This window comes from Triticum dicoccoides, chromosome 6B (genome assembly GCF_002162155.2).
Source record: "Triticum dicoccoides isolate Atlit2015 ecotype Zavitan chromosome 6B, WEW_v2.0, whole genome shotgun sequence".
Classification (NCBI taxonomy): Eukaryota; Viridiplantae; Streptophyta; class Magnoliopsida; order Poales; family Poaceae; genus Triticum; species Triticum dicoccoides.
Genome location: NC_041391.1, coordinates 286321509 through 286344802, shown reverse-complemented (window position 1 = coordinate 286344802; position 23294 = coordinate 286321509).

Sequence of the window (23294 nt, the reverse complement as noted above, 5' to 3'; positions counted from 1 at the left end):
GGTCCATAGTTATTATCTAGATGGCTTCTTCTCTCTTTTTGGATCTCAATACCATGTTCTCCCCCTCTCTTGTGGAGATCTATTCGATGTAACTCTTTTTGCGGTGTGTTTGTCGAGATCCGATGAATTGTGGGTTTATGATCAACTTTATCTATGAGAAATATTTGAATCTCCTCTGAATTCTTTTATGTATGATTGAGTTATGTTTGCAAGTCTCTTCGAATTATCAGTTTGGTTTGTCCTACTAGATTAATCTTTCTTGCAATGGGAGAAGTGCTTAGCTTTGGGTTCAATCTTGCAGTGTCCTTACCTAGTGACAATAGGGGTTGCAAAGCACGTATTGTATTGTTGCCATCAAGAATAAAAGGATGGGGTTTATATCATATTGCATGAGTTTATCCCTCTACATCATGTCATCTTTCTTAATGTGTTACTCTGTTCTTATGAACTTAGTACTCTAGATGCATGCTGGATAGCGGTTGATGTGTGGAGTAATAGTAGTAGATGCAGGCAGGAGTCGGTCTACTTGTCACGGACGTGATGCCTATATACATGATCATGCCTAGATAATCTCATAATTATTCGCTTTTCTATCAATTGCTCGACAGTAATTTGTTCACCCACCGTAATACTTATGCTATCTTGAGAGAAGCCACTAGTGAAACCTATGGCCCCCGGGTCTATCTTTTATCATATAAGCTTTCAATCTACTTTTATTTTCATCTTTACTTTGCAATCTATATTATAAAATACCAAAATATATTTATCTTATCATACTATCTCTATCAGATCTCACTTTCGCAAGTGGCCGTGAAGGAATTGACAGTGTATGAGGGGCTACTACCTATACTATGACACTCTTCAAAACCTCACAAAACATACCTCAAAGCCCGTTATAAGGCTGATGCAGGCTTCATTCAGTCCACTCTCGGCGGACTGAATCTTCTCAATCACCACACCCATAAGGGCAGGGTGTTCGTCGATGATGGAGCCGCTCTTCAGCGCCGCCGATAAAGTATCCGGCACTTCTGGTTGGACAGAGGTTCCCGGTGGAACAGGCGCACCCCCTCCAACTGAGGGGGCCTGCCTTCCTGATTCTGGAGCTGTAATGGTCTCCGAAATTGCGTCCGGTCGGGGGCTGAATTCAAAATAGCCCCCGCCATCGACATCCATGGGAGCCTTTTCTCCCGTGTGTCCGGCCCCTGAAGTTTGACCTTCTAGCGCCGCCATGACGATCCCCCCCTCCTTGGCCTGGGTCCCTCTGGGACGATACCTCGATGTCGTTCACGTGCTTTGGGGATGGGGCCCTCGGGGGTGTCCCGCTGTCCATAGCATCCGAGCCCAGTAAATCCTCCGATGAGGATTGCTCAGTGCGGGACCTCGCCTGACTGCAAAACAGTATGACTCAATGATTAAAACGTCATGCCATAGTGAGTCTGGATGCGTAAACGTGTTCGAATTTTATATACTCACGAGTTCACTAGGGGCTGGGCCCTGGGATCCCACTCCGGGCTGCCGTCGGTGGCGGCGGTGGACTCCTCCGGAAGGGGAGTTTTTCCCTTCTTAGGCGACTCGACCTCCAAAGATGTGGAGGCCGTCCTTTTCTTTCTTCCCCTCACTGGGGATTTGTCTTCCTCCTCTTCCTCAACCTCTCCAAAGGAAGAGCGAGCATCAGAGTCTTCGGATATTGTGTCCGAAGTGCCGCGGCGACGGAGGCCGCCCCTGGTATTTTTGGCCTCCTTCTTGGCCTTTTTCTTCGGCGCCTTGTAAGGCGCTGGGACGAGCATCTTCGTCAGAAGTGGGCCGGCCGGTTCTTCTGGCAGTGGGGCTGGACAGTAGATCCGCCCCACCTTCTTCGTCCAGCCCTAGGAGAGTTGAGGAAAACACATCAAGCATTTCCCTCGGGTTATGCGAATAAAGCGTATGAATTGCCAACATACAATGACTTACCGAACTTGCAGGGCGGGACAGTTGGTACCCGCGGTCCTTGGCGGAGTCCGGCCACGATTTGCCGGACTTAAAGAGCACCTTCCAAATGTCCTTATGCGAAGAGCCAAAGAGCTCTAGCAGGGTCTGGTGCTTGGCCGGGTCGAATTCCCATAAATTGCAGGCCCCGTGTTGACAAGGCAGATGAAGGAAATATGCCCTAGAGGCAATAATAAAGTTATTATTTATTTCCTTATATCAAGATAAATGTTTATTATTCATGCTAGAATTGTATTAACCGGAAACATAATACATTTGTGAATACATAGACAAACATAGTGTCACTAGTATGCCTCTACTTAACTAGCTCGTTGAATCAAAGATGGTTAAATTTCCTAGCCATAGACATGAGTTGTCATTTGATTAACGGGATCACATCATTAGGAGAATGATGTGATTGACTTGACCCATTCAGTTAGCTTAGCACTTGATCGTTTAGTATGTTGCTATTGCTTTCTTCATGACTTATACATGTTCCTACAACTATGAGATTATGCAACTCCCGTTTACCGGAGGAACACTTTGTGTGCTACCAAATGTCACAACGTAACTGGGTGATTATAAAGGAGCTCTACAGGTGTCTCTGAAGGTACATATTGAGTTGGCGTATTTCAAGATTAGGATTTGTCACTCCGATTGTCGGAGAGGTATCTCTGGGCCCTCTTGGTAATGCACATCACTATAAGCCTTGCAAGCAATGTAGCTAATGAGTTAGTTATGGAATGATGCATTACGTAACGAGTAAAGAGACTTGCCGGTAACGAGATTGAACTAGGTATTGGATACCGACGATCGAATCTCGGGCAAGTAACATACCGATGACAAAGGGAACAACGTATGTTGTTATGCGGTTTGACCGATAAAGATCTTCATAGAATATGTAGGAGCCAATATGAGCATCCAGGTTCCGCTATTGGTTATTAACCGATAATAGTTCTAGGTCATGTCTACATAGTTCTCGAACCCGTAGGGTCCGCACGCTTAATGTTACGATGACAGTTTTATTATGAGTTTATAAGTTTTGATGTACCGAAGGTTGTTCGGAGTCCCGGATGTGATCACGGACATGACGAGGAGTCTCGAATGGTCGAGACATAAAGATTGATATATTGGAAGCCTATATTTGGATATCGGAATCGTTCCGGGTGAAATCGGGATTTTACCGGAGTACCAGGGGTTTACCGGAACCCTCCCGGGGGTTAATGGGCCTTCATGGGCCATGAGGGAGAAGAGGAGGGCCGGCCAGGGAAGGTCGCGCGCCTCCTCCCCTCCTAGTCCAAATAGGACAAGGAAGGGGGGGGGGCGGCGCCCCCTTTCCTCTTTCCCCTCCCCCCTTTCCTTCTCCACCAAGGCAAGAGGGGGGAGTCCTACTCCCGGTGGGAGTAGGACTCCTCCAGGCGCACCCCTAGGGGCCGGCCGCACCTACCCCTCCCTCCTTTATATACAGGGGCAGGGGGGCACCTCTTGACACACAAGTTGATCTTCGTGATCGTTCCTTAGCCGTGTGCGGTGCCCCCCTCCACCATATTCCACCTCGGTCATATCGTTGCGGTGCTTACGCGAAGCCCTGCGTCGGTAGAACATCATCATCGTCACCACACCGTCATGCTGACGAAACTCATCCCCGACACCCTGCTGGATCGGAGTCCGGGGATCGTCATCGAGCTGAACGTGTGCTGAACTCGTAGGTGCCGTACGTTCGGTGCTTGGATCGGTCAGATCGTGAAGACGTACGACTACATCAACCGCGTTGTCATAACGCTTCCGCTTATGTTCTGCGAGGGTACGTGGACAACACTCTCCCCTCTCCTTGCTATGAATCACCATGATCTTGCGTGTGCGTAGGAATTTTTTTGAAATTACTACGTTCCCCAACAGCAGAATCCGGTGAACATCACCTGGACTACATTGACAGTTTGATATTCTTGTCTTCCATATCCTTGATGCGCGTCTGGAGCACCGATAGTTCGCCGGACGAAGACCAGTTCAGGCCCTTCTTGGGCCAGGACGTAAGCCGCTGGGAGGCTCCGGATCAGAATTCGGGAGCAGCGGCCCATTCCGTGCTGCGCGGCTCAGTGATGCAAAACCACTGCTGCTGCCACTCTTTGACGGAATCATTAAAAGTACCTGTCGGCCATGTGACATTGGGCATCTTGCTCACCATGGCACCTCCGCACTCGGCGTGCTCGCCGCTCACTACCTTGGGCTTCACATTAAAGATCTTCAGCCATAAGCCGAAGTGTGGCAAGATGCGGAGAAAGGCCTCGCACACGACGATGAATGTCGAGATGTTGAGGAAGGAATTGGGGGATAAATCATGAAAATCGATACCGTAATAGTACATGATGCCGCGAACAAATGGGTGGAGGGGAAACCCTAGCCCATGGACAAAATGAGGGAGGAGTACAACCCTCTCGTGGGGTTCCGGAGTAGGGACGATCTGTCCCGCCGTTGGAAGACGGTGGCTGATTTTCTTAGCTAGATACCCAGCCTCCCGAAGCTTTTTGATATCCTTCTCCTGAACGGTAGATGCCATCCACTTGTCTCCTGCTCCGGATCCGGACATTTTCGAAAGACCTTTGTGGGTGGAGAAGACGAACGCTTGGGCGCTGGAGCTCGAGCAAGGGGGAATGGATGACCAGAGGAAGAAGAAGGCGTGGGAGAAAAAGGGGAGTCCTTATCTCCTTTTAAAGGCAGCAGGGATCCTGCGCCTACCCACTTGCCCGGTAAACTTGCTTATTCCCCAAGCGCCGCGTCGATGGCGCGGTTGGGTTACCACACCTATATTGATGAGAATCCCGAGATAAGGGGGCGTGATCTCTGCTTCGACAAGACGTGCCAATAAAACCGCCTCACGATATGTGCGGTAGCAGGTTAAGAAAAACGGTTCGCATAATGACCGGGCCGTGGCGTGACGTCATGCTGTGAAAAGTTGTCAACAGATTAGATCTGTGGAATATTGTACTCTCTATGGTGGTATGTGGAATTTGTTTTGCAGAGCCGGACACGACCCTTGTGTTCAAGATCTTCTATGGAGAATTCGGAGAAGGAACCCGCCTTGCAATGCCGAAGACAATCTGTGTGCCGGACTCATCGTTATTGAAGCCTGGTTCAGGGGCTACTGAGGGAGTCCTGGATTAGGGGGTCCTCGGACAGCCGTAATATATACTTTGGCCGGACTGTTGGACTATGAAGATACAAAATTGAAGACTTAGTCCCGTGTCCGGGTGGGACTCTCCTTTGCGTGGAAGGCAAGTTTGGCAATTCGGATATGTAGATCTCCTTCTTTGTAACTGACTCTGTGTAACCCTAGCCCCCTCTGGTGTCTATATAAACTGGAGGGTTTAGTCCGTAGGACAACAATAATCATAATCATAGGCTAGCTTCTAGGGTTTAGCCTCTACGATCTCATGGTAGATCAACTCTTGTAATACTCATATCATCAAGATCAATCAAGCAGTAAGTAGGGTATTACCTCCGTCGAGAGGGCCCGAACCTGGGTAAACATTGTGTCCCCCGCCTCCTGTTACCATTAGCCTTAGATGCACAGTTCGGGACCCCCTACCCAAGATCCGCCGGTTTTGACACCGACAGGACGAGACCCCCGTGGGCCCCACAACCCATTAGGGGGCGCCTGGGCCTCCTAGCACGTCCTGGTGTCTTGTGGGCCCCACGGGCCTCCCCTCTGGTGCTTCCTTGGCTCCCAAGTTGTCTTCTAGTCCAAAAAACATCTCCAAAAAGTTTCATTGTGTTTGGACTCCGTTTGGTACTGATATTCCGCGAAGTAAAAAAACAAGCAAAAAACATCAACTGGCACTGGGCACTGGGCACTATGTCAATAGGTTAGTCCCAAAAACGATATAAAGTTGCTATAAAATGATTGTAAAACATCCGAGAATGATAATATGTAAGTGCATGTAGTGCCCCTTAGTGATTTTGGTGTATTGAAGACTTATAGGTTAAGGGAGTAATATGTTTATGAGTGTACACAGGCTCTATAAGTCGATGAGGAGTTTGATATTTACTGTGAAAGTCGACCCCTAAAAATGTATGTCTTCAGCTAAAGACTTTGGTTCTTCTGAAGATTTTGAAAGTGAAGAAATTGGTGTGACCTTGAAGACTTGGATATTCATGCAAGGATTATGAAGCGTGAAGACTTTTGTTTTCGTAGTTTCATTTTCTCTTTCCTAAGTCATAGGAAACATCATACTGTTAAAGGGGGTCGAGGTAATACTAAGGAAACTGATTTCCAAGTGATGCTCATCTCAAAATCCTACACCTACCCAATCCTTTCGAGTGAAGCCATTGGAAATCTCATATCAGTTCAGTCAATTTTTTCAGAGACAGAGATGAAGATCTTCTGGTCTCTGAGGAATTTGTTCTGACTGAGGAGTTAGGAATTCTCCAGTGCAGATTGCCTACACAGTGAGGAACATGATAGCCCGGAGGAATTTGATACCTCAAATACGACCATTCCTGTGCTACGCGCCAGCTGTCCAAAATATCCTACCACCTAACGGTCATATCATTGAAGGGCATTTATGTCTTATCATGTTGGACTGCTCCCTAGACTATAAATAGCCGCCCCTACCACCACTAGCTGGTTGGCTACTCTGAGAGAAACTGACACTTGTCATTGAGAGCATCCCATCCTCCGAGGACTTTGAGCAAAAATCATCAAGTGAGGAAAACCCAAAACCCAAACCCAAACACCTGGAAACCCAAAGTGATTGAGCATCATTGAAGAGATTGTTCCTGTGTGGAACCAACACTTGTTACCTTTGAGGACTGTGTATCCTCCAGACGATTAGGCATCATGGTCTGAGCATCCAAGAGGAATTGTGGATCACCCAGTGACCAAGTCTGTGAAGGTTTGGAAGTCACCTATGAAGACTTTACCATGAGTGTTGGGCGAGGTCTGTGTGACTTTAGCTCAAGGAGAATACGGTGAGGATTGTGTGTCCGGGACTGTGTGTCCTCGAGTTTAAGTACTCAACCGGTCCAACCAGACGTATAACTGTCACAGCAGTTGGAACTGGTCTACCAAATCATTGTCTTCACCAAGACAACTGGTTCTGTTTCCTCAACCCTTTTATTTCCTCATTCATGTGTTGATGAACCAGATCATTACTGTTTGAAGACTTTGATTGAAGACTTTCTCAACTTCCTCAATCCTATTTCTTCAGTCACATAGTCTTCAGCCTACTTATCCTGTTGTCATGCTTTCTGTACTTTGTGTTTGTTTTCATTTCATCATGATGACTATGCTACTGCTCTGTTATGCTTATGCCCGAGTACTTATTCCGCTGCTACTGTGTCGTTACTTAGGAATTTCTTCACCTAGAAATTCCTTAGTGACGAATTTGTAAAAATCGCCTATTCACCCCCTCTAGTCGATATAACACACTTTCAATTGGTATCAGAGCAAGGTACTCCCTTGTTCTATGTGTTTTTGGTTTAACCACCTGTAGTTCTAGTTATGTCGACTGCAGGAATGATCAAGGTCTTGGCTAGGTGTCCTACCTTCGATGGGATGGACTACCCCTACTGGAAGAACAAGATGCGCATGCATCTTGAGGCAATTGATAATGATCTCTGGTATGTTGTGGAAAATGATGTTCCCTCAGTCACTTCGTCTGTGAATGCTACTGATGTGAAGAGATTCAAGCAACTCGATTCTCAAGTGAAGAATATCATATGTGGCCATCCGAGTAAAGGACAGTATGGCAGAGTGAGTGCTTTGGAAACTGCTAAGCTGATTTGGGACAGGTTGTCCAAGGTCAACGAAGGAGTCTCTACTCAATGTGACTCCCGAGTTGATGTTCTTCACAATCTCTTCACCCGCTTCAAAAGACTCGACAATGAAAATGTTCAGCAAACCTTAGATCGCCTCATTTACATCTCAAATGAGCTTCAAGCACTTGGTGCCACTGACATCACCGACCACGAGGCGGTGAAGAAATTGCTGAGATCACTTGATTCCTCATTCGATACCCTCGCACTGATGATTCAAGAGCGAGCTGATTACAAGTTACTTGACCCCGCTGATATCCTCGAGAGGCTAACACTCATGAGTTCCAACTTGCTGAGAAGAGAGACCTCTATGGATCGAGCTTTGGAAGATAATGTGCGCTGAAGGCCAAGGCTGTCTCTGAATCTGAAGGTGAAGATTCTGGTAGCAGCCTTGGTGACCCTGAAGAACTAAGCCAGGAGCTAGCAATGCTCGTGAAGAAATTCCAGAAGTTCTCTCACCATGGTTGCTTTGGAAAGTATTCAATGAATGATGATTCCTTGTCCCATGACTATAAAATGAGAACTTGCCACAAATGCAAGAAACCTGGTCACTACATGTCTGATTGTCTCTGTGGGAAAAGGAATCAAAGAAGAATAAATACAAAGATGATGATTCTGATGACTCAAAGAAGAAGAAGAAATCTTCAAAGTCCTCATCATCAAAATCTTCAAAGTATTCATCTCACAAGAAGAGTAGTTCCAAGAAGGCCCGAGCATTCATTGGCAAGGAAATGGACTCTAAAGCTTAATCTAAGGACAATGTGGAAGAGGAGGAATCTGAGGAATTAGACTCTGGTGTAGCGAGCTTAGCACTCGCTACTGCTTACGTCAGCAAGTCCATCCTCAAAACTGAAGAAAATAACCTCCCAACTCTGCTGACAAGAGCGCCGACGACTATGCTCCCACCTATTGCTTCATGGCAAAAGGTGCCAAGGTACTCAAGCATCCCCCCTCCGAATCTAGTGAGGACGAATCTGATGACAATCTCAAACCAAGCTATTCCAAACTTGCTAAAATTGTTGTTAAACAACAAAAGGCTTTGTAAAAGATTCAAAATCTGCTAGACAAAAGCGATGACCTTTTGGGTGAGGAATTGAATCGAACTAAGACTCCGACTGATAATCTTCAGAGACTTCAGTCTAGGTTTGACAACCTTCAAAATCATCATAACACTCTTTTAACTGATCATGAGAAGCTTCCTTATGAATTTATTTAGAGAAAGCAAGATCTTGAGAAGTTAAAAGTGAGTTATGAAGATCTTTAGAAAGAAAACGATTCATTGCTTGCTCAATAGATCAGTTCCGCTCAGGAAGAATTTATTCCACCATGTCTGAAATGCATTGAGCGTGAATCTACTAATTCTTCACCTGAATGCTCAAATGCTTCTATTGCTGCAAATTCTTCAACTGTCTTTGTGGTCACAAATTCCTAATCTAAGGATACCACATGTATCACCGACGATAATGCAGGCTTGAAGGAATTGTATGCGACATGCATATACAAAAGCCTCAAAGGGCATCAAACTCTTTGTGATGTCCTCAAAAAGCAAATCTTGAACATGAACCCTAGGAAAGAGGCTATTGCCTTTGAGAGCAAACTCAACATTGATGGGACCTACTGGAAACCTGAGTAGTACCCCAAAACCTCATGGGTTGCTGCGAAGGGACCCTCCATAGATCCATGCACATTATCTGGATTTACTTGTGAATCTTCATATTCCTCTGATGAGTCATTTGACTCCAACTATAAACTGTTCAAGAATCAGAATGGTGAAGTATTTGCTCAATATGTTGGAACTAACTGCAGGAACGGTCCCCCTATGAAGAAAATCTGGGTTCCCAAAAGGTTCCTTGAAAATCTTCAGGTGAATGTCATCATGACACCACCTATGAAAAATAGGAACCCCAGATCAAATTCTTCATATGGATTAAAATCTTCATATGGATCCAAGTCCTTATGTGGACCAAATTCTTCATCTGGATCAAATTCCTCACGTGAATCAAAATCCTCATATGAACATCATCGTGCTAACCCTTCTATTTCGCAGGGAAAGTCTAAAGGGTATGAATATGTGCATTATTCTTCAAACCATTATGTTCATAAGTCCTCGAAGAATTTCTCTGCTTATTCATATGCTTATCCTAACCACTCTTCTATGAAACAAGGTGCATTGACTTCAGTGCCATCCTTTTCTTATGGAGCTCACAGAATGATGAACTCTTTGCCACCCCTCCAGATGTGGGTGGTGAAGAAAAAGAACTAATATCTTATGCAGGGTCAGGTCTGCAGACGAACTTAATCGTCTGAAGAATTTGCTGGAGACCTGAATGTGCTTGAATGGACGCAAGCTAATCATGTAGAAATGAATTACTCATTTCTCACATCCTCAAATTTCTATATCTGTTACTGTTGATGAAATTAATATCATATTCTTCACTGATGAAGTATATGGGTTCGTAAGTTGCACTGATTCATCTGCAGGATGAACAACCCAAAGCTACTGAGTGGGTCCTCGATAGTGGATGTACAAAGCACATGACCGGTGACAAGAACTTATTGATGGACACTCCTTTATCTCCATCTCATCTGAAGCATATCACCTAAGCTGACAAAGGCAAAAGCAAGGTATTGGGTCTAGGTAGGGTTGCAATCTCAAAGGATAGACACATGGACAAAGTCATGCTTGTCGAGTCCTTAGGATTCAACCTCATGTCTATCTCAATGCTTTGTGATCTTGATATGGTTGTCGTCTTTGGCAATATCGTTGCATTGTGCTAACGGAATATGACAAATACAAAGTCTTCGAAGGCTTTAGGAAAGGTGATTTGTATATTGTTGATTTCTCTACAGGACCACAGCATGCCACATGTCTACTTGTAAAAGTTTCAGAAGGCTGGTTATGGCATCGACGACTTGGTCATGCTGGGATAAGGAACTTGCATACACTCGCGAAGAAGAAGCATTTCATTGGCATCGAGGGTGTCAAATTCCTCAATATCATCTTTGTGGGGCTTGTGAGGCTGGAAAGATCACCAGAGCCAAGCATCCCTCAAAGACTATCATGACCACTTCTCGTCCCTTTGAATTACTTCATATGGATCTCTTTGGCCCTACTCATTATGCCACGTTCACTAGTTCTGCATCATTATATGGCTTTGTCATTGTTGATGATTATTCTCGTTATACCTGGGTGCATATCATCACTTACAAAAATGAAGTGTAGGAAGTCTTCAGACGATTTTCCTCAAGAGCATCTACGAACTTCGGTGTGAAGATCAAGCATATCAGGAGTGATAATGGAACTGAGTTCAAGAACACTGGTCTCGATGAATATCTTGACATACTTGGTATTACTCACGAATTATGTTTTCCCTATACTCCTCAGCAGAATGGCGTCGTGGAGTGCAAGAATAGAACTCTTGTTGAGATGGCTCGCACTATGCTTGATGAATTCAAGACACCACATTGTTTTTGGCCAGAAGCTATTGATACTGCATGCCACATCATCAACAGAGTATATCTTCACAAATTCTTCAAAAAGACCTCATATGAACTCCTCACTGACAAGAAACCCAATGTAAGTTATTTCAAAGTCTTCGGTGCTAAATGCTGGATTAGAGATCCTCACCATCACTCTAAATTTGCACCGAAAGCACATGAGGGTTTTATGCTTGGTTACGGAAAGGACTCGCACACCTACAGAGTCTTCAACACCAATCATCACAAGATTGTTGAAACTATAGATGTGCGGTTTGATGAAACTAATGGCTCGCAAAGAGAGCACCTACCTCCTGTGCTAGATGAAGTGTCACCTGAGGAATCCATCAAGCTCAAGACTACTGAGAATGTCATCCCTATCAAAGAATCTGCTGAAGAAGTCATTCCGGATCGTGAAGACAATCACGTTGGTGCTACTGAAGAAAATGGTCCTGAAGAAATTGCTAGGCCTAAGCAAAGTCGTCAACCTGCACATCCTCATGTTGCAAACGAAGTGCAGATTGAGAAAATCATCAGCGACATCAATGCACCAGGTCCTCTCACGCGCTCAAAAGCTTCACACTTGTCTAACTTTTGTGGGCATTTTGTGTTTGTCTCTATTACAGAGCCCACTAAAGTTGATGAAGCATTCATGGAATCTGAGTGGATTCAAGCCATGCAAGATGAATTGCATCAATTCAAGCTCAACAACGTGTGTGAGCTTGTCAAGCGACCAGACCCACGCAAGCACAACATCATCGGTACCAAATGGATCTACCGAACAAACAAGATGAAAATGGACTTGTGGTGAGGAATAAGGCTCGTCTTGTAGCTCAAGCTACACATAGGTTGAAGGAATTGATTTTGATGAAACTTTTGCACCTGTTGCTAGACTTGAAGCTATTCGCATATTGCTTGCTTACGCTAACCATCATAATATCATCTTACATCAAATGGATGTGAAAAGTGCATTCCTCAATGGTAAGCTTGAGGAAGAAGTACATGTTGCTCAACCACGAGTTTTGAGGATCCAAAATTTCCAGATCACGTCTACAGACTCAACAAGGCCCTCTATGGCCTCAAGCAAGCACCTCGGGTGTGGTATGATACATTGAAGGAATTCCTCATGAAGAAAGGCTCCAAACCCAGTTCACTTGACCCAACTCTTTTCACCAAAGCATATGATGATGAATTATTTGTGTGTCAAATTTATGTTGATGATATTATCTTTGGTTGTACTAACCAACGCTACAGTGACGAATTTGCCTATATGATGAGTGAGGAATATCAAATTTCTATGATGGGAGAATTAAAATTCTTCTTAGGTCTTCAAATTCGTCAACAACACAATGGCATATTCATATCTCAGGAGAAATACCTCAAGGATGTGTTGAGAAAATTCAGCATGCAAGATTGCAAAGGCGTCAAAATCCCTATGCCCACAAATGGCCATCTATGCACCGATGAAAATGGTAAAGACTTCGATCAAAAGGTATACCGCTCCATGATTGGCTCTTTATTGTACCTATGAGCATGTAGGCCGGATATTATGCTTAGTGTTTGCATGTGTGCCCGATTTCTAGCTACACCAAAGGAATAACACCATAAGGCTGTGAAGCATATTCTTCGATATCTAGCTCACACTCCAACACTTGGATTATGGTATCCCAAGGGCTCTTCATTTGATCTCATTGGATATTCTGACTCTGACTATGCTGGTGATCAGGTGGACTGCAAGTCAACACAAGGCACATGTCATTTCCTCGAACGATCCTTGGTATGTTGGTCCTCGAAGAAGCAGAACCACATATCACTCTCTACTGCTGAAGCTAAGTACATTGTTGCTGGATCTTGCTATGCTCAATTGCTATGGATGAAGCAAACCCTCAAGGACTATGGCATCAGTGTGAAGAATGTGCCACTCTACTGCGACAACGAGAGTGCTATCTGAAGGAAATATGCCCTAGAGGAAATAATAAAGTTATTATTTATTTCCTTATTTCATGATAAATGTTTATTATTCATGCTAGAATTGTATTAACCGGAAACATAATACATGTGTGAATACATAGACAAACATAGTGTCACTAGTATGCTTCTACTTTACTAGCTCGTTAATCAAAGATGATTAAGTTTCCTAACCATAGACATGAGTTGTCATTTGATTAACGGGATCACATCATTAGGAGAATGATGTGATTGATTTGACCCATTCCGTTAGCTTAGCACTTGATCGTTTAGTATGTTGCTATTGCTTTCTTCATGACTTATACATGTTCCTATAACTATGAGATTATGCAACTCCCGTTTACATAAGAGGAACACTTTGTGTGCTACAAAACATCACAACATAACTGGGTGATTATAAGGGTGCTCTACAGGTGTCTCTGAAGGTACTTGTTGGGTTGGCATATTTCAAGATTAGGATTTGTCACTCTGATTGTCGGAGAGGTATCTCTGGGCCCACTCGGTAATGCACATCACTATAAGCCTTGCAAGCATTGTAACTAATGAGTTAGTTGCATGATGATGTATTAAGAAACAAGTAAAGAGACTTGCCGGTAACGAGATTGAACTAGGTATTGAGATACCGACGATCGAATCTCGGGCAAGTAACATACCGATGACAAAGGGAACAACGTATGTTGTTATGCGTTTTGACCGATAAAGATCTTCATAGAATATGTGGGAGCCAATATGAGCATCCAGGTTTCGCTATTGGTTATTGACCGGAGACGTGTCTCGGTCATGTCTACATAGTTCTCGAACCCGTAGGGTCCGCATGCTTAAAGTTCGATGACGGTTATATTATGAGTTTATGTGTTTTGATGTACTGAAGGTAGTTTGGAGTCCCGGATGAGATCAGGGACATGACGAGGAGTCTTGAAATGGTGGAGACATAAAGATCAATATATTGGACGACTATATTCAGACTTCGGAAAGGTTCCAAATGATTCGGGTATTTTTGGAGTACCGGAGAGTTACAGGAATTCGCCGGGGAGTATATGGGCCTTATTGGGCCATACGGGAATAGAGGAGAGAGGCCAAAAGGAAGGAGGCGCGCGCCCCCCTCTGGTCCGAATTGGACAAGGGGTGCAGCCCCCTTTTCCTTCTCCCTCTCCCCCTCTTTCCTTCTCTCCTACTCCGAAAAGGAAAGGGGAATCCCACTAGGACTTGGGAGTCCTAGTACGACTTCCCACACTTGGCGCGCCCCCTCTAGGGCCGGCCTCTCCCTCCCTCCTTTATATACGGGGGCAGGGGGCACCTCTAGACACAACAATTGATCCCTTGGATATCTTAGCCGTGTGCGGTGCCCCCTCCATGATAATCCACCTCGATAATATCGTAGCGGTGCTTAGGCGAAGCCCTGCATCGGTAGAACATCATCATCGTCACCATGCCGTCATGCTGACGGAACTCTCCCTCAAAGCTCGGCTGGATCGGAGTTCGAGGGACGTCATCGATTTGAACGTGTGCAGAACTCGGAGGTGCCATGCGTTCGGTACTTGATCGGTTGGATCGTGAAGACATACGACTACATCAACCGCGTTGTGCTAACGCTTCCGCTTTCGGTCTATGAGGGTACGTGGACACACTCTCCCCTCTCGTTGCTATGCATCACCATGATCTTGCGTGTGCGTAGGATTTTTTTTGAAAATTACTACATTCCCCAACAGTGGCATCAGAGCCAGGTTTTATGCGTAGATGTTATATGCACGAGTAGAACACAAGTGAGTTGTGGGCGATACAACTCATACTGCTTACCAGCATGTCATACTTTGGTTCGGCGGTATTGTTGGATGAAACGGCCCGGACCGACATTACGCGTACGCTTACGCGAGACTGGTTTTACCGCCGTGCTTTGCACACAGGTGACTAGCGGGTGTCAGTTTCTCCAACTTTAGTTGAACCGAGTGTGGCTACGCCCAGTCCTTGAGAAGGTTAAAACAACACTAAATTGACGAACTATCGTTGTGGTTTTGATGCGTAGGTAAGAACGGTTCTTGCTCAGCCCGTAGCAGCCACGTAAAACTTGCAACAACAAAGTAGAGGACGTCTAACTTGTTTTTGCAGGGCATGTTGTGATGTGATATGGTCAAGGCATGATGCTATATTTTATTGTATGAGATGATCATGTTTTGTAACCGAGTTATTGGCAACTGGCAGGAGCCATATGGTTGTCGCTTTATTGTATGCAATGCAATCGGCCTGTAATTACTTTATTTATCACTAAGCGGTAGCGATAGTCATAGAAGCAATAGTTAGCGAGACGACAAACGATGCTACGATGGAGGGTGTCGTGCCGGTGACGATGGTGATCATGACGGTGCTTCGGAGATGGAGATCACAAGCACAAGATGATGATGGCCCTATAATATCACTTATATTGATTGCATGTGATGTTTATCTTTTATGCATCTTATCTTGCTTTGATTGACGGTAGCATTATAAGATGATCTCTCACTAAATTTCAAGATAAAAGTGTTCTCCCTGAGTATGCACCGTTGCCAAAGTTCGTCGTGCCCAGACACCACGTGATGATCGGGTGTGATAAGCTCTATGTCCATCTACAACGGGTGCAAGCAAGTTTTGCACACGCAGAATACTCAGGTTAAACTTGACGAGTCTAGCATATGCGGATATGGCCACGGAACACTGAGACCGAAAGGTCGAACGTGAATCATATAGTAGATATGATCAACATAGTGATGTTCACCTTTGAAAACTACTCCATTTCACGTGATGATCGGTTATGGTTTAGTTGATTTGGATCACGTGATCAGTTAGATGATTAGAGAGATGTCTATCTAAGTGGGAGTTCTTAAGTAATATGATTAATTGAACTTAAATTTATCATGAACTTATTCCTAGTAGTATTTTGCAAATTATGTTGTAGATCAATAGCTCGCGTTGTTGCTTTCATATGTTTATTTTGATATGTTCCTAGAGAAAACTGTGTTGAAAGATGTTAGCAGCAATGATGCGGATTGGATCCATGATCTGAGGATTGTCCTCATTGCTGCACAGAAGAATTATGTCCTTGATGCACCGCTAGGTGACGGACCTATTGCAGGAGCAGATGCAGACGTTATGAACGTTTGGCTAGCTCAATATGATGACTACTTGATAGTTTAGTGCGCCATGCTTAACGGCTTAGAATCGGGACTTCAAAGACGTTTTGAACGTCATGGACCATATGAGATGTTCCAGGAGTTGAAGTTAATATTTCAAGAAAATACCCGAGTTGAGAGATATGAAGTCTCCAACAAGTTCTATAGCTAAAAGATGGAGGAGAATTGCTCAACTAGTGAGCATGTGCTCAGATTGTCTGGGTACTACAATCGCTTGAATCAATGGGAGTTAATCTTCCAGATAAGATAGTGATTGACAGAGTTCTCTAATCACCATCACCAAGTTACTAGAACTTCGTGATGAACTATAGTATGCAAGGGATGATGAAAACAATTCCCAAGCTCTTCGTGATTTTGAAATCGACGAAGGTAGAAATCAAGAAAGAGCATCAAGTGTTGATGATTGACAAGACCACTAGTTTCAAGAAAAGGGCAAAGGGAAAGAAAGGGAAACTTCAAGTAGAATGGCAAGCAAATTGTCACTCTCGTGAAGAAGCCCAAAGCTGAACCAAAGCCTAAAACTGAGTGTTTCTACTGCAAAGGAAATGGTCATTGGAAGCGGAAATGCCCTGAATATTTGGTGGATAAGAAGGATGGCAAAGTGAACAAGGGTATATTTGATATACAGGTTATTGATGTGTGCCTTACTAGTGTTTATAGTAGCCCCTGAGTATTTGACACTTGTTCGGTTGCTAAGATTAGTAACACGAAACAGGAGTTACAGAATAAACAGAGACTAGTTGAAGGGGAAGTGACGATGAGTGTTGGAAGTAGTTCCAAGATTGATATGATCATCATCACACACTCCCTATACTTTCGGGATTAGTGTTAAACCTAAATAAATGTTATTTGGCGTTTGCGTTGAGCATGAATATGATTTGATCATGTTTATTGCAATATGGTTATTCATTTAAAGTCAGAGAATAATTGTTGTTCTGTTTACATGAATAAAACCTTCAATGGTAATACACCCAATGAAAATAGTTTGTTGGATCTCGATCATAGTGATACACATATCATAATATTGATGCCAAAAGATGCAAAGTTAATAATGATAGTGCAACATATTTGTGGCACTGCCGTTTGGGTCATATCGGTGTAAAGCGCATGAAGAAACTCCATAAAGATGGATTTTCGGAATCACTTGATTATGAATCATTTGATGCTTGTGAACCGTTCCTTTTGGTCAAGATGACTAAAACTCCGTTCTTTGGAACAATGGAACGATCTACTGACTTGTTGGAAATAATACATACCGATGTATGCGGTCCAATGAGTGTTGATGCTCGTGGCGGGTATCGTTATTTTCTGACCTTCACAGATGATTTGAGCAGATATGAGTATATCTACTTGATGAAACGTAAGTCTAAAATATTTGAAAAGTTCAAAGAATTTCAGAGTGAAGTGGAAAATCATCGTAACAAGAAAATAAAGTTTCTGCGATCTAATCGCGGAGACGAATATCTGAGTTACAAGTTTGGTCTTCAATTAAGACAATGTGGAATAGTTTCACAAACTCATGCCAACACCACAGCATAATGGTGTGTCCGAACATCGTAACCACACTTTATTAGATATGGTGCGATCTATGATGCCTCTTACCGATTTACCATTATCATTTTGGGGTTATGCATTAAAGACAGCTGCATTCACTTTAAATAGGGCACCATCAAAATCCGTTGAGACGGCGCCTTATGAACTGTGGTTTGGCAAGAAACCAAAGTTGTCGTTTTTAAAGTTTGGGGCTGCGATGCTTATGTGAAAAAGTTTCAACCTGATAAGCTCGAACCCAAATCGGAGAAGTGCGTCTTCATAGAATACCCAAAGGAAACTGTTGGGTACACCTTGTATCACAGATCCGAAGGCAAGATATTCGTTGCTAAGATGGATCCTTTCTAGAAAAGGAGTTTCTCTCGAAAGAAGTGAGTGGGAGGAAAGTAGAGCTTGATAAGGTAAATGTACCTTCTCCCGAATTGGAAAGTAGTTCATCACAGAAATTAGTTCCAGTGATTCCTACACCAATTAGTGAGGAAGCTAATGATGATGATCATTAAACTTCAGAGCAAGTTACTACAGAACCTCGTAGGTCTTCCAGAGTATGGTCCGCACCAGAGTGGTACGGTAATCCTGTTCTGGAAGTCATGTTACTAGACCATGATAAACCTACGAACTATGAGGAAGCGATGATGAGCCCAGATTCCGTGAAATGGCTGGAGGCCATGAAATCTGAGATAGGATCCATGTATGAGAACAAAGTGTGGACTTTGGTGGACTTGCCCGATGATCGACAAGCCATAGACAATAAATGGATCTTCAAGAGGAAGACGGACGTTGATAGTAGTGTTACTATCTACAAAGCTCAACTTGTCACAAAAAGGTTTTCGACAAGTTCAAGGTGTTGACTATAATGAGATTTTCCCAACTGTAGCTATGCTTAAGTCTGTCGGAATCATGTTAGCAATTGCCACATTTTATGAAATCCGGCAAATGGATGTCAAAACTGCATTCCTTAATGGTTTTCTTAAAGAAGAGTTGTATATGATGCAACCAGAAGGTTTTGTCAATCCTAAAGGTGCTAACAGAATGTGCAAGCTCCAGCGATCCATCTATGGACTGGTGCAAGCATCTCAGAGTTGGAATATATGCTTTGATAAGTTGATCAAAGCATATAGTTTAATACGGACTTGCAGTGAAGCCTGTATTTACAATAAAGTGAGTGGGAGCACTCCAGCCTTTCTGATAAGTATATGTGAGTGACATATTGTTGATCTGAAATGATGTAGAATATTTCTGGAAAGCATAAAGAAGTGTTTGAAAGGAGTTCTTTAAAAGAAAGACCTCAGTAAAGCTACTTATATATTTAGCATCAAGATCTATTGAGATAGATCAAGACGCTTGATAAGATTTTTAATGAGTACATACCTTGACAAGATTTTGAAGTAGTTCAAAATGGAACAGTCAAAGAAAGAGTTCTTGCCTGTGTTGCAAAGGTGTGAAATTGAGTAAGACTCAAATCCCGACCACGGCAGAAAATAGAAAGAGAATGAAATTCATTCCCTATGCCTCAGTCATAGGTTCTACAAAATTATGCCATGCTATGGACCAGACCTATTGTATACTCTGCCCTGGTTTGGCAAGGGAGTGCAATAGTGATCTAGGAGTAGATCACTGGACATTGGTCAAAATTATCCTTAGTGGAATAAGGATATGTTTCTCGATTATGGAGGTGCCAAGAGGTTTGTCGTAAAGGGTTACGTCGATGCAAGTTTTGACACTGATCCGGATGACTCTAAGTCTCAATCTGGATACATATTGAAAGTGGGAACAATTAGTTAGAGTAGCTCCGTACAGAGCATTATAGACATAGAATATTTTGCAAAATACATACGGCTCTGAATGTTACAGACCCGTTTGACTAAACTTCTCTCACGAGCAAAACATGATCACACCTTAGTACTCTTTGGGTGTTAATCACATAGCGATGTGAACTAGATTATTGACTCTAGTAAACCCTTTGGGTGTTGGTCACATGACGATGTGAACGATGGGTGTTAAAGATATACAGATATGAATATTGGTGTTAAATCACATGGCGATGTGAACTAGATTATTGACTCTAGTGCAAGTGAGAGACTGAAGGAAATATGCCTCAGAGGCAATAACAAAGTTATTATTTATTTCCTTATTTCATGATAAATGTTTATTATTCATGCTAGAATTGTATTAACCGGAAACATAATACATGTGTGAATACATAGACAAACATAGTGTCACTAGTATGCTTCTACTTGACTAGCTCGTTAATCAATGATGGTTAAGTTTCCTAACCATAAACATGAGTTGTCATTTGATTAACGGGATCACATCATTAGGAGAATGATGTGATTGACTTGACCCATTTCGTTAGCTTAGCACTTAATCGTTTAGTATGTTGCTATTGCTTTCTTCATGACTTATACATGTTCCTATAACTATGAGATTATGCAACTCCCGTTTACCGGAGGAACACTTTGTGTGCTACCAAATGTCACAACATAACTGGGTGATTATAAAGGTGCTCTACAGGTGTCTCCGAAGGTACTTGTTGGGTTGGCATATTTCGAGATTAGGATTTGTCACTCCGATTGTCGGAGAGGTATCTTTGGGCCCACTCGGTAATGCACATCACTATAAGCCTTGCAAGCATTGTAACTAATGAGTTAGTTGCAGGATGATGTATTACGGAACGAGTAAAGAGACTTGCCGGTAACGAGATTGAACTAGGTATTGAGATACCAACGATCGAATCTCGGGCAAGTAACATACCGATTACAAAGGGAACAACGTATGTTGTTATGCGGTTTGACCGATGAAGATCTTCGTAGAATATGTGGGAGCCAATATGAGAATCCAGGTTCCGCTATTGGTTATTGACTGGAGACGTGTCTCGGTCATGTCTACATAGTTTTCGAACCCGTAGGGTCTGCACGCTTAAAGTTCGATGACGGTTATATTATGAGTTTATGTGTTTTGATGTACCGAAGGTAGTTCGGAGTCCTGGATGAGTTTGGAGACATGACGAGGAGTCTCGAAATGGTCGAGACGTAAAGATCGATATATTGGACAACTATATTCGGACTTCGGAAAGGTTCCAAGTGATTCGGGTATTTTTCGGAGTACCGGAGAGTTACGGAATTCGCCGGGGAGTATATGGGCCTTATTGGGCCATACGAGAATAGAGGAGAGTGGCCAAAAGTAACGAGACGCGCCCCCCCCCTCTGGTCCGAATTGGACAAGGGCTGCAGCCCCCTTTTCCTTCTCCCTGTCCCCCTCTTTCCTTCTCTCCTACTCCGGAAAGGAAAGGGGAATCCTACTAGGACTTGAGAATCCTAGTAGGACTCCCACACTTGGCGCACCCCCTCTAGGGCCAGCCTCTCCCTCCCTCCTTGAAAGTGTGTTATATCGACTAGAGGGGGGTGAATAGGCGATTTTTATGAATTCTTCACTGAGGAATTTGCCGGTGAAGAAATTCCTTAGCGAAGAACTACTTGCAGCGGAATAAGTACTCAGAAGTAAGCATAACAGAATATGCACATAGTCATCATGATGAAATGAAGACAAACACAGCGTACAGAAAGCGTAATTACAGGATAACACAAGATGAAGACAAACAGACTGAAGAAATTGAACTAAGAAAATTGAGAAAGTCTTCAGTCAAAGACTTCAAACACAAATATGAACAATCACTCAACACATTAATGAGGAAATGAAAGAGTTGAGGAAATAGAACCAGTAAGGTTGGTGAAGACAATGATTTGGTAGACCAGTTCCAACTGCTGTCTCAGTTGTACGTCTGGTTGGAGCGGCTGAGTATTTAAACTCGAGGACACACAGTCCCGGACACCCAGTCACTGAGCACGCAGCTCAGGACACCAAGTCCTCACCGTATTCTCCTTGAACTAAGGTCACGCAGACCTCATCCAATCACTCGTGGTAAGTCTTCAGGCGACTTCCAAACCTTCACAGACTTCGGTCACTCGGCAATCCACAATTCCTCATGGATGCTCTAGACCATGACGCCTAACCGTCTGGAAGAAGCACAGTCTTCAAAGGTAACAAGCGTCGGATCCACGTAGGATCAATCTCTTCAGTGATGCTCAATCACTTTGGGTTTGTGGGTGTTTGGGTTTGGATTTTCCTCACTCGATGATTTTCGCTCAAAGTCCTCGGAGGATGGGTTGCTCTCAAATGACAAGTATCAGTTTCTCTCAGAGCAGCCAACCAGCTAGTGGTTGTAGGGGGCGGCTATTTATAGCCTAGGGAGTAGCCCGACATGATAAGACATAAATTCCCTTTAATGATATGACCGTTAGGTGGATAAGATATTTGGGACAGCTGGCGCGCAACACAACAACGGTCGGAAATTTGACTCTCAAATTCCTCAGGGCTATCATGTTCCTCACTGTGTAGGCAATCCGCACTGGCGAATTCCTAACTCCTCAGTCAGAACAAATTCCTCAGCGACCAGAAGAACTTCGTCTCTGTCACTGAAGAAATTGACTGAACTATATGAGATTTGCAATGGCTTCACTCGAAGGGATTGGTAGGTGTAGGATTTTGAGTTGAGCATCACATGGAAATTTTTCCTTAGTATTTCCTCGACCCCCTATAACAGTACGGTGTTTTCTATGACTCAAGAAAGAGAAAAACAAAACTATGAAAACGGAAGTCTTCAAGCTTCATATTCCTCGCATGAATATCAAGTCTTCACGGACACACCAATTTCTTCACTTTCAAAGTCTTTATGGAAGTCTTCAGGAATACCAAAATCTTCAGTTGAAGATATTCATTTTTAGGGGTCGACTTTCTCTGTAAATATCTAACTCCTCATAGACTTATAGACCTGTGTACACTCATAAACACATCAGTCCCTTAACCTATAAGTCTTCAATACACCAAAATCACTAAGGGGCACTAGATGCACTTACAATCTCCCCCTTTTTGGTGATTGATGACAATATAGGTTATGTTTTCAACGGGGATAAACATATGAAGTGTAAGTACTGATATTGAGGAATTTGATTGCAAGATATAGAAGAACTCCTCCTGAAGATGTGCATAGTGAGGAATTTGCTTTTGAAGCAATGCACACTTGAAGAGTTGAATCATGGAGATCTCCCCCTATATATTGTAATTCATACATGCATTTGACATATAATATGAAGAATTTGAAATGCATGATGAAATATGGTGTCTGAAGAGATTCAGCATGCGAGCAATAATATTAACGAGGAACAAGCAGCAGAATCAAAGCATAGTGCATCAAAAGTATCAGAGCACCATCGGGTTTAAGATTACAACTCGATCCAATAAAAGTTTCAGAAGAGCCAAAGTTGTAACTTAACAAAAAAAACGCCCATATAATAG